The following is a 17,306-nucleotide window of genomic DNA, read 5'->3' as shown; positions in this document are numbered from 1 at the left end:
GGGAGTTGGCTATAGTGAAAATCTACAGCAGAGGAGAATCACTTTATTCACAAAGCAACAATGCTAAAAAGCCTTGCCATTCGGTTTAGCCTTCACCAGATCCCTTGGTTCTGATAAGTCACTTGTGAAAAGATGGCTGAGCAATTACTGTGTAATTTTGTGACTTGTTGCAAGTTCTTTCAGAATTTGAATTATTTGATTGTCTTCACTCTTACTGAGAAAAGAGTGAGTGTATCAAGCTTATTAAAACATGGCAATTAAAATAACATCTTCCTTACCGAATTCACAATGTTAGTTCCAAAGACTTTTACTTAGAACATTTTGTTATTTTTGAACCACAATATCAATTATTGGATTACTTTTACAAGATCCTTGGGCCCGAAGAGATGGCTCTGTAGTTAAGAGCACCTGCTGCCCTTTCAGAGGACCCAGGTTTGGTTCCCAGCACCCACTGATACTCTCTACTTACCTCCATGAACACCAGGCATACGCATGGTGCACAGGTATACATGCAATCAAACACTTGTGCACATAAGGTAAAAATAAAATGATTTAATGCTTCACAAAACTAGATTCAGTAAATGCTAATGGCTTACTTTTTAGAAACTCACTTTATATAGTTTCAATTTTCCTATCATTAGTTGACGTGTCAAATGTCAGCAAAGTAATGATTTTGTGTCTGTCTTTGCATTTACAATGAAGAAAATAATCGCCTGGCAGTATATAAAATTGTGAGTCCAGCTGTTTTGTTCTGTGTCCCAGCATTATCTGTGAGTCTCATGACACTGTTCCAACTTGCATGACTGTTAGAAGAACCGAGTGCTACCTTGAGTATTTTCACCTTGCTCGAAACTTTATATAATTTTGTTTGCTGTATTGTCTGGCATTCGTAGATTTCCCCATTCCTCAGAATGGGAAATTTATAAATGCCAAGAAGTTACCCTTAGCCAGTGACTTTTCCCCCCCACTAAACAGCTATGTTCTGTGACTTATTTTCTTTAGCATATGTATGTATTTATTTATTTATTTAATTAATTAATTAATTTATTTTTTTTGGTTTTTCGAGACAGGGTTTCTCTGTGGCTTTGGAGCCTGTCCTGGAACTAGATCTGTAGACCAGGCTGGTCTCGAACTCACAGAGATTCACCTGCCTCTGCTTCCCGAGTGCTGGGATTAAAGGCGTGCGCCACCATCGCCCAGCTTAGCATATGGATTCTTGTGATGCTTTTTGTTGTGAAATAAAACAAAAATTGTAGGATACATGTCTGGCATTTGTTGTCAACAGAGTGTTTATATAGGTTCATAGATTAACATTTGATGATTTCAGAACCAAAATTGTCCACAAGAAATAAGACACTATACAGGAACATCCTCATTTTCTCTTTCTGTAGATTTGTTTTATTATCTGTAATTCTGTGTATGTGCATGTGCACATGAGCGATTGTGGCCACAGAGGTCTTAAGAAGACACCACACTGAGAATTCAAGAACAATTGCAGTGGGTTTTTGACCCTACTGCACGTACTGGCTTTGTGGGAGCCTAGGCAGTTTGAATGCACACCTTACGAGACCTGGGTAGAGGTGGGCAGTCCTTGGGCTTCCCACAGGTCAGGGAACCCTGATTGCTCTTCGAGCAGATGAGGGGGAGGGGGACTTGATCGGGGGAGGGGGAGGGAAATGGGAAGCGGTTGTGGGGACGAGGCAGAAATCCTTAATAAATAAATAAATTAAAAAAAAAAAAAGAAGACACCACATCCCCTAGAGCTGGAGCGATAGGCTATGCAGCTTGGGTGCTGCAAACAAACAAGGGTCTTCAGAAAGACCTCTTTTCTTTCTCCTGTCTTTACTCCTGCACGCGTGCGAGTGTGCATGCGTGCATGACCCTGTTAAGGCCAGGGAACGTCTTGGGTATTCTTGGCTATTATCCACAGGAAGATTATCTAACTTCTCCGAGACACGTTCTTTTTATTGGATGCCTGGTGCTCGCAGATTAGATTAGAACAGACCATGGCTGAGCACCAAGGATCCATCTGTATCCTCTGTCATTCTCCCAAACCCCCATCTTCTTACTCTTGTGTGGTGACTCTGTGTGTCTCTCTGTGCACAGAGGCCAGAGGCTGAGGCTATTTATCTCCCGCAGTCTCTCGCTGTATATTTTGAGACAGGGTCTCTCCCTGGTTTGGAGCTCATTAACTCAGCTAGGCGGATTATCCAGTGGGCTCCATCTGTACTATCCTCACAGGCACTCCCGTCCGTGCAGACTTACTAGCTACCTACGTGTCTTTTCATGTGTAATAAGACCCAAACTGAGGTCCCTATGCGTGGACCTTACAGTTGAAGCCATCTTCCCACTCCTGTGTTTCTTTATTCTTATGTCCTATTTCCAAAATAGTATTCATATCTAAAATTGTAATATATTTTAATCCAGAACAGGTGTGAAAACTGATAGATAAAAGCATACATCTTAAAGACAATTACGTTTTTACATACCACACACTGTATTTTAAAACTTACAAAATTTTGAAGGTATCGATGCTTTTTTTTCTAATTTAGAATAAATTATTTCAAGGTCATGAAGAATATTATTAGCTTGAAAATCAATAAGGTACATGCTTATGTTTTTAAGCATTGCAGGGTATTATTTGGAGTAGGCCTTACTTTGAAAAAAGAAAAGTTGAGAATGTGTTTCGCCTCCTTTTTCCTCCATACTGCCTTCTCGTTTGCCAGTATCGCATCAGCGCAGCGCTAACCTCCTGTGGCCTGTCCGCCCTTAACATTCGCGTTGAGCGTTCGCGCTGTGTGAACAAATGACAGGAGTCAAATCAGAAATGCCAACAAGATCTGGAAAATTCCATAATCCCCAGTAGCCGGCCGGCAGTTGGGTCCTCAGAACGAGCTGCTTTGGAGGACTGCTCTCAGTTCCCGAGTTTAATGGCTATGGGGGCGCTTTAATTGAAGGCTTAACGCGAGGCACACCCTCTCCTTTCCCTCGAAGTCATTTGTGGAGCTGCATCTCAGAAAGCAATCTCCTGTTCAAATTTCCCCAAGGAAATTACTGTTGAAAGTCCTCTGGATTGAAATGTTATTATTTTCAGTCAATTATATATTTAAATTTTCAAAACTGTAGCTTTAATTAGAGCACCATCTAAAGTTTTCGTGCTTGGGAATTTCATTGCTTGCCACATTTCGGTTTGCACCCAAACCACTTAACGTTCAGATCTCATTTCGAATGTAAACAACAACCAGCTCTGAATGTTGCTAAGTAATTAGTTTCCCCTTCTATTGTTTGTTTGTTTCTTCATGTGTTCACTGACAGGGGTCAAGCTCACACTAGGCAGGTGCTCGACCCCTGAGCTGCATCCCAGTGTCCCACATTGTACAGAACTTTTCAGAATCAAGTTTAGGGACTACCTTAGGCTATTCTACAGGTGCCTGTTCGTTTTAATAAAATATATGACTTTTGTTTATAGAAACATAGCTTGTAAAAGTATATGGTGTTTTTCTTGTAAGCATGTGTGTTAACTGTATACCCGCCCAGTGCCTTTTGAGACCAGAAGATGTCACAGATCCTTTGAAACAGGACTCACACAAATGGTTGTGAGCCATCACTTGGGTCAGGGGAAACTGTACCATGGTCCCCTGTTGGAGGTGTAAATGCTAGAAACAACTTGCCATCTCTCCAGCCCCATACAACTTTCTTCAATAAGAACAACAAAAAAGTTAGGTATTTTAGAGTCAGGCAGGTGGATACCAGTGAGTTAGTGGTCTATATAGTGAGCTCCACATCAACAGTTAAACAAACGAGAAGAAAATATTTCCCTTGTCTTCAGGTTAAATAATGCATTTAAGAATCATGGAATTTGTCCTACATGTGCCCAAGAATTTATGTAAGGCAATCATTATTTTTAATTTTAGTAAAGGGAAAAAATTGAACATAATTTTATTACAAAGATGTTAGTTTTGATAAGATAAAATTTTCAGAAATCGTATTGACTTTTGAAGTTTAAATTACTAGTAATTACTGATACTTTCAAAATAATCCATATTATCAAAATGAATCCATATTTATTATGAGTTAGAGGTTAAAGCTACTTATTTGGAGCTGCCGTGTACTGATTACACAGCATAAAAAATGAATGCTTTCCTGTCTTCCACACAAAATGCACCTGCTCTTCTGTAAGTTCTAGCAATTGCTTTGCCCCAAAAGTATGGACATCGTTGAGTAGGAGCTGAGACACTGGTGTGTGCATGTGCTTCCAGCCACCAGGGAATCTCAGGTAGGAAACCCACTTGAGATTTTCAGTCCAAGACCAGCCTGGAAAATCCAGTAAATTCCTATTTCAGAATACATACTAGATCTCTCTCTCTCTCTCTCTCTCTCTCACACACACACACACACACACACACACACACACACACACGTATGGTTAGACAGGTAACTTTACTAACTGCTAATTTATATATACTTGTCATGAGCAACTTGTTGGTTATCCCAGCAAGTAAACTCTATAATACATTTTATAAGATTAAAATATCAACATTCAAATTCATTGAAAACTTCAGATAAACAGGTTGTAAGGGTCTCTGGAATGTAAATATAGAGGAAAATAAGAAATTTGATGTTCCTGGGAACATTGTAAAGTTCTAAATAACAAAATGAATTACAGCATACGTTAGCATTAAATTTACAAATACTTAAAACACAGGAGAATTTATAAGATCATCAGAGGAGAATTATGTTACTAGGAAAACACAGAAGTCTAAATATTATAGAGAGTAAAGTGACAAAATAATATCTGCAAGTTTACAGAGTATTATAAATACAAAAATAGAAAGTTTATCATAAAACTCATGAATGTTGGTGCAATGGGAGGTCTAAAATCATAATATACTTCGGAAAATTTTCATTTGGCTGAAAATGCTTCACGTTGATTAATTTCTATAAAGCTTTCTGAGAAACACAAACTTACAGTTTCAAAAAATTCTATCATAATGCAGAGAAAACATGAAAACAATTCAGTTTATATCAGTTTCAAGAAAATGAAATTCAGTTCTGAATTACATGAAAGGAAAAAATAATGGCAGGTGAAATTCACTTAAAAGACTAAGGCAAGGTCGTCCATTGGTCTGGCTAGAATACGGGTCATTGTGAAGGTGATACACGATCAAGGAAGGTTGTCATGTAGTTAGGTTTCTAAGACTGGAACATGAGTCAGACTGTGTCTGAAAGTTCAAGTAGTTCTGGTGGTTAGTAAGCATATTGTGTGTAAGTCTGATATCCATATATTTGTCTATTTTATATGTATTAGAAATAATTAATTATAGAATATAAAGTAGAGAAAAACTTGGTGCACAGTACAGACGGTATTTAATGTTAGATTGTTTCTGGAATCTGAGCAAAGCACAGATTTATTTATGAGGGATTTCTATTTTTTTTAATTTATTTATTTTTTATTGAAAATTTCCACCACCTTCCCTCCTCCCACTTCCATCCCCTGCCCCCACACCCCCTCCCCATCCCTCTCCAGTCCAAGGAGCAGTCAGGGTTCCCTACCCTATAGGAAGTCCAAGGTCCTCCCTGTTTCCCCCAGGTCCAGGAAGGTGAGCGTCCAAACAGACTAGGCTCCCACAAAACCCATTCTTGCAGTATAATCAAAACCCAGCGCCATTGTCCTTGGCTTCTCTGTCAGCCTCCACTGTCAGCCACATTCAGAGAGTCTGGTTTGATCACTTGCTCCATTAGTTCCAGTCCAACTTGCCTTGGTGATCTCCCATTGGTTCAGTTCCACGTCTAAGTGCGTGGATGCACCCCTCATAGTCCTGACTTCCTTGCTAATGTTCTCCCTCCGTCTGCTCCTCATTTGGACCTTGGGAGCTTAGTCCGGTGCTCCAATGTGGGTTTCTGTCTCTATCTCCATCCATCGCCAGATGAAGTTGATATGCAAGATATTCATCAGTGTGGCTATAGGATAAGGCCAGTTCAGGCACCCTCTCCTCTGCTGCCCAAGGAACAAGCTGGGAACATCTCCATGGACACCTGGGAACCCCTCCAGAGTCAAGTCTCTTACCAACATTAAAATGGCTCCCTTAATAAGATATCTACTTCCTATGAGGGATTTCTAAAGCAGTGCGTATCTCTGTTAATTTTCCATGATTTATCTGTTCTAAGTTCACAGTTTCTCCAATAATTTATATAGGAAATTAGACCTTAAAACTGATTTATCATTTGCAGAATATTTATCCTAATCTAAAATCCAAGTATACAGAAAAACAGTTCAAACCCACAAAGTGCTGGCATTCTCTGTGTCATGTAGAATTCTGTAATAGGATTAAATAATCCTTTACTATATCAATTTTAAATTATGCATGGCCAAAACCAAAGTTTGGAAGAATCAGGTACAAATTGTTGTTCAGTTTCTCCATTGCAGAGGAAGCAATGTGCTCTCTGGGTTGTGGTGGAGTTTCCAGTGGTAACAGAAGAAGGGATCTGTGAGACAGGAGCTCGTTTCTGTCCTCTACCTGGGACATTTCCAAATACAAAAAAAAAAAAAAAAAGATGCACAAAAGACTTTTTTCAATAATTCAAAATGCTAGCATGTTACTCTAAACTATACCAAATTTGTTTTCTGATAAATAATTCTAAGAAAATATGATTAGCTATTGACCATATGAGAAATCAAATCAATTTTCAAAGATTTGGTATAGGTTTTGCTATATGACAACTTTCTCTCGCTTAAATTTCTTATAAGTGTAATCACCTGACTTACAATAGCTGCTTTCGGAGCACCCCAGAGAAATGTCCCACAAAGATCAGATTTCCTACTGCAGCACCCCGATGGAAAAAGCCACACCACCTCCATCCTGCTGCATTTTTCAAAGCATTAATTTTCTAAGCTAGTATTTATCATAAACATGAATTTGAATAATAATAGTGGTTTCATTAATAGGTCATCTTGACTGATTTTGGCAGAGGGCTCGCCTGTCAGTTAGTGTCAGTGATAAGTGGCGGATCATGCTCTGATATAGTTCCATGCCCGCTGACTAGAAGATGTCTGTTGTTTGAGAACTGTCAGCGAGATATTTCCACGGCTCTAATAGTAGCACGGGGGCTTCACTTTCATCTTTTCAAAACGCAATTTAAATTAGAAAGGCTTGATTCGGAATCGTACAACCAGGAATCTGATTAAGTGCTACGAAAGGGCACTCTTGAAAGAACAGTTCATCCTGTGGCAAAGTGATCATCTATTGTGATAAAGGGATTAGCCAAATAATTAGTATTGCTCCTCATTAGCGGCAGAACAGTGCGATTGTAGCGACATCATAAGAAGACATGGAGGACAAGCCTGAGGTTCAAACATACATTTTAGGCTGTGATAATTTGACCATATTTCATAACTGACACAAAGAGAAGCAATTCTACTTCTGAGATAAAGCTGGTACTTGCTTTTATTCTCTTTCCCTATTGATGTTTTTGTAATGTATGCGAGCTCATATATAACACCATCGTGTTCATTTTCTGATAGGCAAATGCCTACCGCACAGCATCATCCCAACCACAATGAGTCCAGCCTTGTAATTTATTTTGGGTTACCCAATAATAGGCCAGTTCATATTAACAGTTTGACTATAGATTTTGCAAATCATGCTAGGTTAAACTTTGTCTCCACCAAACTCTAGGTGCCACCAAACCTGTGTGTGAGGGAAGAGTTTACAAGGCCATTTGGGGAAAAGATGTCATAAGGGTTTACCCCCCACACAGGTTTGGTGCCTTTTTAAGAAGGGGTGAGAGTCAGTACCTGTCCATTTCTCTGTTTTTCTTCTCTTCCTACCTCCTTCCTTCTTTTCTTCCCTTGCCCCTCCTTAACTCTACATACACGAACAGATCTGTGTACTATCTTGGGAAGGTGCCCATCACTAAACTAAGAAGGTTACCCCCCCACACCACTCACCTGAAATGCTATAGGAAATCATTGCGAGCTTGCACTCGATAGTCCTCTGAACTGTGAGAAAACACATCTGCGTGCGTAATCCATCAAGTTATGATATTCGGTATGGCATCCCAAACAGAATAAAGGCAATTTTCTTAAACAAAACAGTTGCTAGAGCCTGAAAATATTACAACTCAAAGAAAAAAAAAAGGTCATTTTGGTAGTTCTGTTCAATCCCTGCAGGTTGTGCTTAGACCTATTTTTATACCATTCTTATGGTATATGGTTAGAGCTATCTGTCCACCATCCCTGTGCCATATGGTTAGAACTATCTGTACGCCTTTCCTCTAGTATGTGTTCAGAGCTGTTTTTCTTCAATCTTTATGGTATATGATTTAAAATATATAAATTTTCTTCACTCTTCCTGTCTTATATGTTTTGGACTTGTATGTACACCACCCCTGTGCATATGTTTTTAAATATCTGCTCTCCGTTTTGTGGAATTTGAGTTAGAACTACTTGGCTGCTCAGTAGAGACGTGCTACATCCTCTTTCACCTTTAATTCAGGATTAAATTTTATATTACTTGTTGACTGAGGTTTCTGTCCTGCCAGGTTGCCACAGTTGTTAAGTCCCAGAGAAATCACACAGAGGTCTACATTAATTATAAACTGATAGGCCTAGTATCTCGGGCTTCTTATTAACTCTTATAACTTACATTCATTGTACATTAACCTATTATTCTTGTCTGTGTTAGCCATGTGGCTTGGTACCTTTTTAGGCGAGGCAGTCACATCTTGCTTGCTCTGTGTCTGGCTTCCTCTATGTCTGGGTGAGGACTACAGACAAAAACGTCACTCTTCCCAGAATTCTCCCTGCCCTGCCTCTTCTTCCTGCCTAGCTACTGGCCAATCAGTATTTATTTAAAATACAAGTGACGCGGTACAGACCATTGTCCCACAGCAATTGTTGTTGTTGCTTTTGTTTGAGATAAAAATCCGGCATTGTTGTCTAGTCTGGCATGAAACTTCTGGATTCAGGTGACCCTTTGTGCCAGCTACCCATGTGGCTGAGAGTAGCATGGACTACTTCACTGAACTTAATTCAGAATCTCAGTCTCAAAATTTCACCTTGAAGTGATGGAATTCATGAAATGAATTTATGATCACAAACAATAAACAAAATCCCCTCATATTTCTAATAGGAAAGGCAACTTTAAATGGGAACATACACGTTATTAATAAATTGATGTATTTTATAGGGGAATCTACATTACTTAATGGGTATATACACAAGATCAATTTTTTTCAGTTACCATTTTTTTTAAAGAAAAGAGAAAATAATATGGACTGTCCTTCTCTTCTGAGCACAGCAGTTTTTGTTCAGGAGTCAGTCTGATATACTGCTCTTTCAATAGTCTGTACAGAAAATACTATCCTGTCCATGTTCAACAGACTGTGCTTTAGAATAACCTTGGATGTTTGGATTTGTAAAGCAAGCAAACCACTTAGCTGAAACATGAGAAGCATTTTAAAGGTCTTTGTTTGTTCTTTAAAGTTGTGTTGTTTTTTTATGTTAATTTCCGAGTGCTTTGCTTGAATGCATGTATGTTCAACACATGTGTGTAGATGCCTTTGTAGCCTGGAAAATGTTCTTAGTTCCCCAGAAACCAGAGTTACATGCAGTTGTGAGCCACTGTGTGGATGCTAAAAATGGAACCCCTTAGTTCTCTCTCTGGATCAGTAGATATTATTTTGAAGAATTCATTTCATTTTCTGTTGTTATCCTCTTTTTTGGGGGGGGAGGGGTTCAAGATAGGGTTTCTCTGTGTCTGTATGGCTGTCCTGGAACTCACTCTGTAGACTAGGCTGGCCTCAAACTCAAGATCTACCTGCTTCTGCCTCCATGAGTGCTGGAAGGGCATGGAACACAACCACCCAGCGATTGTTATCTTTTTATACAAAAGCTAAAGGTGTCTCATTATGAAAGTCTAACTTAATTTGTTAACTTCCTAAAGGGTTTTTAGTGTCTATCCCTGAATAAAGAGGGGTGTGTGTGTGTGTGTGTGACTTTGAAATAATAAAATGCGTAAATACAATCATTTAATCAACATCAAAAACTACTTAGAACTCAGAATACTATCATGCAATATTCCCGTATTTGCATAAGCATTGCTTTGCTTCCCTTTGCTAGATAAGAGTTGCCAGAAGGCTGCAATGCTGCCAGAAGGCTGCAATGGCGAAGGGGCCAGGGGTGGGAGTATAAAGGAATGGAAGTAGCAGAAGGATGAAGTTACATACCTGGGTCTTAAGTGACCGTGTGGTGTTGGATCTCGTAGATATGTAAGCCCATTATCCCTCATGGAGAGAGATCTTAAGGTTATTCACTGAGCGGCAGGGTCTCGTTTTCTGCGCTTTCATTGCATAAAAAAAGCCCCAACTTCTCTACGTATGAACTTAAGACAGGTGCTCCCATCACTCTGACAGTGTTCAGATCTGACCCTCAGAATAACCTTGGGAACTTTATGAAAACAGGGTAGTTCTTTGTTCTCCTTGCCAACCTTCGCAGATGCACCCACAGCAGATCAAATTGGAACATGACTGGGTTCGTGTTTCATTATGTCCCTTTGGTATTCCATTCTGAGCTTATTGGCCGATAGAAGACTCTTTCAGTGGAAGTCCTTCTTAAGGGAGTGCACTTGGTATTCAGCATATCAAGCTGAGGCCTAGCCCGGCGACTTGTGATTGTCACTTCTGCCCAGGTCCTGCGCTTAATAATCAACACTGAAAAGAGCAATGGAAGAAGGAATACTTAGGAGAACTCAGGAGTCTGCGTCAGGACATGTAACTCTTTGGGGTATTAAACCACTTTCCCATTTGAGGTTAGCAACACCTGTGCATACCGCCCAGGGGCCAGCACTTTCTACCTTACACACGTCACAGAAGAGGACTCCAGCTGGCCTTTCAAAAGCACCTCTCAGAACCAATGCGTCCAGTAGCCCTGTATGCTGGAACTTAAACATTGCACAATCTGTATTTTCTCCATTTGTATTGTTTTCAGTTTATAAAGCTTGGTGTTATAGAAAAGTGATTTATAAAATTTTAAATTAATATTCAAGGACTTGTAAGATGTCTGGTTATTGTTGTAATTTTCTTACTGTCTGGCAGAGAATCCAAATGAAATTTTTTTGTTTCTTTGTTTCTAAAAAGAGACCAGAGAAGGAGGAAAGGAAAAGTATATTGTGCAATTCAATGTCTCAATAAATTGAAGGCTGGAATCAGATGTATCATCGACTAGCTTTGACGATGGGTATAACAAGTGACAGGCCATTCAAAGGTCGGAGAAGAGAGATAATGAAATCTTAAATTAAAATAGCTCCCACAACTGATTGACAGTACCGTTCACAGCAAATTAAAAAAGGATTGACAATTGGAGAGAAAATAGCGGCTGGAACCTGAGATGGGGACTTTTTAATCATCTGGCATTTTGCTCCATGGATAAAAATCTTACCGAATTCTCACCAGAGATAAAAACACGTTTAAAATATTCCTAAAATTATACTAAAAAGAAAACGATGTGCAAGTGGGGTATAACGCTGAGGATTGCTTTGTCTTAAGATAAAACGACCACATTTCAACAGCGTGGAAGTCGAAGCTTTGCAAAGGGCCAGAGTGGGTTTCAGCAGCGTCGCCCTTCACTCAATACCAGTCCTCAGCAACTGCCCCCTTACTGAGTCTTAGTCCGTGATTCCTGTAGCATCCTTCTGAAGTTACGGACTCGTTAAGCTGATGCCAGAGTGCTTTGTAATTTTGTTTAAATTTTATTTAAAATGTACAAAACAATTCTTTTGACGAGTATCTGGAATGTTCCCTGATATGTGAGTATCACTTGTTTTTTTCCATTTTTTTTTTGTCATTAATAACATGAATTCACAGCCAGGCATGGTAGCGCACACCTTTAATCCCAGCACTCTGGAGGCAAAGCCAGGTGGATCTCTGAGTTTGAAGGCAGCCTGATCTACACAGTGAGTTCCAGGACAGGCAGAACTGTTACACAGACAAACCCTGTGTCCGAAGGAGGGTGGTATCACGAAAATCCACTGGTGATGGCTAGGCCAGAAGTGCCCAACAGTGTTGATGGGAGGCTCTGGGTTTTAAAGGGTTGGCTCCTTCACGAAGATGCTGTGCCTGCTATGTAGAACCGACTCACCATTAATCTCCACCGTTTATAAGTCACCCGTCCTTATTGCACTGCAGGAGAATATTTTCACCCCGTAATAATTAAGTTTTTCATCCCCATATCATTAGCTCCTTGTAAAGCTGAAAACCAAATGAAAGAAAGCAGCCCACAAGAGGACATAAATGATCAGAAAACTGGTTTCACGGTAAATGCTCAATATTCTTTTTAATAAATAAATAAAATGGATAATTTCACAGTTTACTGTTATTCAGTATTTAATATTTAATTAAATATAGAAATATTTAATATTTTATCGCCTAATTAAGTTTTTATATGAATCGTTTTCTTCCGGGTTCTATGTGTGAATACATTTACCCAATAATTTTTGCCTCTCTTCCATTTTCTAGTCTTTTAAAACCTTACAATTTCTTAATGCACTTGGGATACACACACACACACACACACACACACACACACACATACACACACACATACACACACAAACACACATACACACATCATACACACACATACACACACATACACACACACAAACATATGCACATACACACACATACACACACACATACACACACACATACACACACATGCATATAACAGCAATATATGAAAACAGAGCATGGGATTATATAAAAGGGCTTTAAGAGAGGGAAGAGGAATGATACAATTTTAATCTCATGTAATAAAAGATATAATTTAATAAAACAGAATTACTTCTAATACCCAAAATCTTTTCTCAGAAAAAGGGCATATCATATAGACTATTATCATAGCATTCACTTATTTGTGACTGAAACAAAGTTATTTGAAAAATTAATTCTTGAAAAGGTTGAATTCTTTATTAAAATTTGAAACATAATTCCACATAAAGTTTTCTGAAAATTTTTTTGAGAAATCTAAGCATCTTTTAAGTATCCGTATGATAAAACTGGATCCTAAACTTTAAAGCTTTGAAACAGTGTTATGTAATAATTTAAATAGGATGCCGTTTATATAATTTAATCTGGTGTCTGTTTGATATTTATTGATGTATATAATACACTTCTACTACAACTTTTGTAAGTCTCACATTCATATATTCTAAGAAAGACTATGGAGATATAATATGACAGATGATAAATAAATAGATGATAGATAAAATACTAATTGGTATAGCTGTAAGTATCTGTTGAGCTTTCGCAAGAATGGGAAAATCAATATAAAGGTAAACTCTATTGACAGTACAAAAGATGAGCTGACTTTAGGGATTTTATATATTTAAAACATATATGTAAATATATCAACACTCAAAATAAAATATATTCTGCTGTATCTGTCTTGAAGCATCACCATTAATCCACTCATTGTATTATCTTGCATCCTACTCTTCATAAAATTTATAAGTAGTTATTTTAATCTGAATTTCTTTGCTTTCCAGGATTTCTCCATAAATATTTAAAGTGAAAAATTCCAGAAGCAGACAGGGTGGCTCATATCTGTTTTGCCTGCATTTGGAAGATGAGAGCAGGGAGTAAGAACAGGTCAAGGCCAAGCCTTTCAATTGTGTAGGAAGTCCAAGAGCAGCTGTGGCTACATGAAACCATGCCCAAAATAAAATGTAACAGAAAGAAACAAAAGGAAATAGAAATTCAGAATTGTATTATAGATGCATTGTTTCCAAAGTAAATTTTAAGGCAAACTTTCTAAATCTTAAAGTCATTGTGAAGATTTCCTGAGAGCTACAAAATAAATATGACTGCTTCCCTTACTTTCAATATTCTTTCTTTCTCTTTAATCTGGACTTTCAGAAAGTGGCAGTTTAGGAAAAACAAGCCCCAAGGCTCATTTCAGGGGAGGTTAAATTGTCGCTAATTAAATTTAGACACCAACCGCTTTAAGTTTATGCTTTTCCTCATTTCTAAGTCTACAGTCAGATGAAAATATTATATAATTATATAAATCTTACATGTTTAAGTAATATATCTAGTTTATTAGCTCATTTTCTAAAACTCTAAATAATTTATGACCCCCAAGTCTGTGGTGTTAATGGCTCGTCCTGCTGACTAAATTACAGGGCTGTTAATTTATGGCCAGATTTAATGGGACTAACATGTGCTCGAAACACACTAGGGCAGAGGCCAAGTCCAAATGAAGACATTTGAATTCAGCTTGCATTAGTAGGCTGGGGAAAAAGAAATCTATTCAACTCTCCATACACATAGACATTGCTGTAGTGGGAGAACTATGCATCATGTTATATTCTCTCTATGTTAATCTTTGCATTGCCATAGTTACCTTAAGCATTTCTCATTGTTCTAGTACTAAAGAATGAGTGCTTAATGGAAATTTTTAAAATGCAGTTTATTTCTGCAACAAATCGAACTATTCTATGAGTCCCTGATTTTCAACTTAGCGATACAATGTATGTTTTTAATTGGTTGGAAGTTTTATAAAGTGGGCACTTTTATTTCTGTATTTAGCGTTTGAACATCGTCTGCTAAATTCATTTTCTTGGTGATGGTTTGTTAATTTCTGGGTGAATCTTGGAGAAGATTCATGCCAGTCCGTCACCTGTGTCCTTCCCTACCACCTGTCCCTGACATTTTGGAGGTCTTCTTCTAGCACTGGTTCTCATGGTTTTGATGTAGAGAAGGCAGGAAATCTGTTCTAAGTCATGCTTGGGAAAGACTTTGACTTCTACTAGTAACATAGTTGACATTTGTACAAATTTTCTCTTTTCCACCAGTCTTTTGTATAGAAGAACTACCCAGAGAAAGAATTTTGACAGAAATGTTATCTTGACACTATTCCCGTGTTTGTACACCACTTTGTATTTGGTATAAATAATGAATTCAGAATAAGATATTTTATAAGATATTCAGCATACGATATATAGAATTCAGCATGAGGTAGTATCAAATAGTTCTGCTTCTTATAAAACTGTTTGGACACAAACCATGATTTCACCATCATTTATGAATTTCAAAACTTATAGTCTCTGCTTAGAAAATCATATTAAAAGAGTTATCAGAAGAAACCCATAAGATCAAAGAAATCAATTGATGAAAAATTATCAGAGGGCTGAAAATATGCTTTCATCGAAGGGTTCGCTGGATCTTCTCTGTAACTTCCATCAAGGCACGTGTCTGCACATTATAGGTATGGGTTTTTATGTAAAACTCATTCCAGGTTAAATAAAACAATTCACTCAAATCTATTATTCAAAATTCATCTAGACCAAAATTACACTGTAGTCATTTTTATGCTTTTTTATTTAATTTCCAAATTTTCCTTGAGTGTGTCATACATAAATATGGCTTTTATATCATTTACGTCCCTCTCTCCAATGGTTTTTCTGGTGTTAATAATATTTTAACTTATTCTGAACTATGGGAAATACAGAAATTGTTTAGAAACATGTAGGAAACTATGTCTATTGTTTTTAAGCAGTATTCACGTTATCGACTTTATCAAAATGCTCCAAAATTCCTGATAGTACAAAGAGAAGGTTTATCACTTCTGATAAGAGATCAATTCTAAACAGAAATTTTTGATTGGAGGTTTGGTTTAATTGTAGAACTTCTTATTAAGTGGCTAACAAGATGAGATTCCATTGTAAGATGGTGCTGCCCTTGCTCTGGAGACTGATGAACTCAGGGGAATCTTTGTTCCCATCATTGCAAAAACAGTGTCCTTACCTTCTTTTGAATGTTTTGAAAGAATAAAGCAGTCTTTGTTTCTGTCCACATACAGGACACAAGTCTGGCAGTGTACAGGTGGCTAGCATAACCATGTGCTCTGTGTGATTCTGAACATAATAGGGACATATACATTTCAACAGCAACCAAACAAAATGGTGTCTGCTTCCCTATTTAAAAGCACATAGTTTTAAAAATAAGAAAAAACAGTATATTAAACTATGAGAAAATTACTCAGGCTTTTGATTTTACCAAAGATGTCGTTACAGGTCTTACATTTGGAAATGGCAAATGGAGCAGGCAGGAGAAATGCAAGGTCTCTACTTAAGTGGGTGACTGTAAAGAATTCCAGCTGACCCAGACAAAGATATGCAAAAGATTTACTTTTATTTACTTGGAAAAGCCAAAGAAACGGACACACAGTAGGAAAGACTCAGGCTTCCATCGCTTTAAGACTGAACCCAAACTGACAAGGACATAAGGTTCCTATTAAAAACATGAATCAGATTAATATGAAGGCATATGTATATTTGGGAGGCAGAGTAAAATTAATTTCAATATGTCATCAAGGTTTATATCAAAGGATGACTATTTGCTTAAAATTAAATTGGTTTTTTTTTTAAACATGAGCTTAGATTTCTATTTTATGAAATATACTCTCAGGTATTAAATTTTAAAGTCATGTGTAGTTTCCTTGCTTGGAATGAAAATCAGATATATTTCTAATTAAATCCCATCGCCCCTGTCATGTCAGGGATGACAGTGAGTGGCATCTGTGCAGGCAGAGCTCCAGGGAGAGATTCTAGCCGTTTCTGAGAGTCAAATGCCAAGGGATTTCAGAAGACAACCACACAGTGGTGTAGCAGGAGGAAGTATATAGGGGGACATGGGGGTGAGGGCAGGGAACAGGAGGGGAGACAGGTAGTGGGGGGTGCAGGGAGCAGGGGTTGCTGATAGGTTTTAGCAATGCAGACTTGACTTCTTTATGGCCTCCCACACAGTGTGAACATTGAGCCTCAGTCTCTGGAGATATTCTTTAGGTTCAGAAGAATAATGGGCTGTCTCATCCTGCACACGCTGCACAGGCAGAGACGGCATTAGCCTACTCCCTTTGTAAGACCAGCTGGCACCGCATCCCTGGATACTGGTTTAAGGCAATGGCTCTGTGGAAAAGGCAAACATTTTTAGGCATACTAAAAGACAATGAAGTTTCATTGGTTTCAGTATCTTATTTATACTATCTCCATTTGATAGGCCAGGTTTTGCAAGAATCCATAGTCAGGGTGTTTATTTTGCTGGAAATGAAAGACTCCTATCTAGAAGCTGTGTCTGTTGTTTCTGTTAAATGCAAACAGTAAATGCCCAAGTGTCTTGCCTGCGAATTCTTTACTCTGAAGAATTAGATCTGAATCCACATTGATTCCTTTTAGCAACTCCCCTTTAAAAGGCAGCTGAATTCTTGATTGCTTGCATATCTGCAGGCTCACTGATGTGGGGTTCCT

General features: G+C 38.1%; 1 protein-coding gene across 8 annotated transcripts in view; it reads left to right on the top strand.

Moving 5' to 3' along the window:
* Positions 1–17,306, top strand: part of LOC121459135 (voltage-dependent calcium channel subunit alpha-2/delta-1) — a 427,825-nt gene that overhangs the window by 271,799 nt on the left and 138,720 nt on the right. The gene's annotated exons all lie outside the window — the stretch shown is intronic.

Source organism: Microtus oregoni, unplaced genomic scaffold, assembly GCF_018167655.1.
Source record: "Microtus oregoni isolate MIOR12 unplaced genomic scaffold, Mior012 000018F_ref0000195, whole genome shotgun sequence".
Lineage (NCBI taxonomy): Eukaryota > Metazoa > Chordata > Mammalia > Rodentia > Cricetidae > Microtus > Microtus oregoni.
The sequence above is the reverse complement of the archived record's forward strand: the minus strand, read 5'-3'. Positions and strand labels throughout refer to the sequence as shown.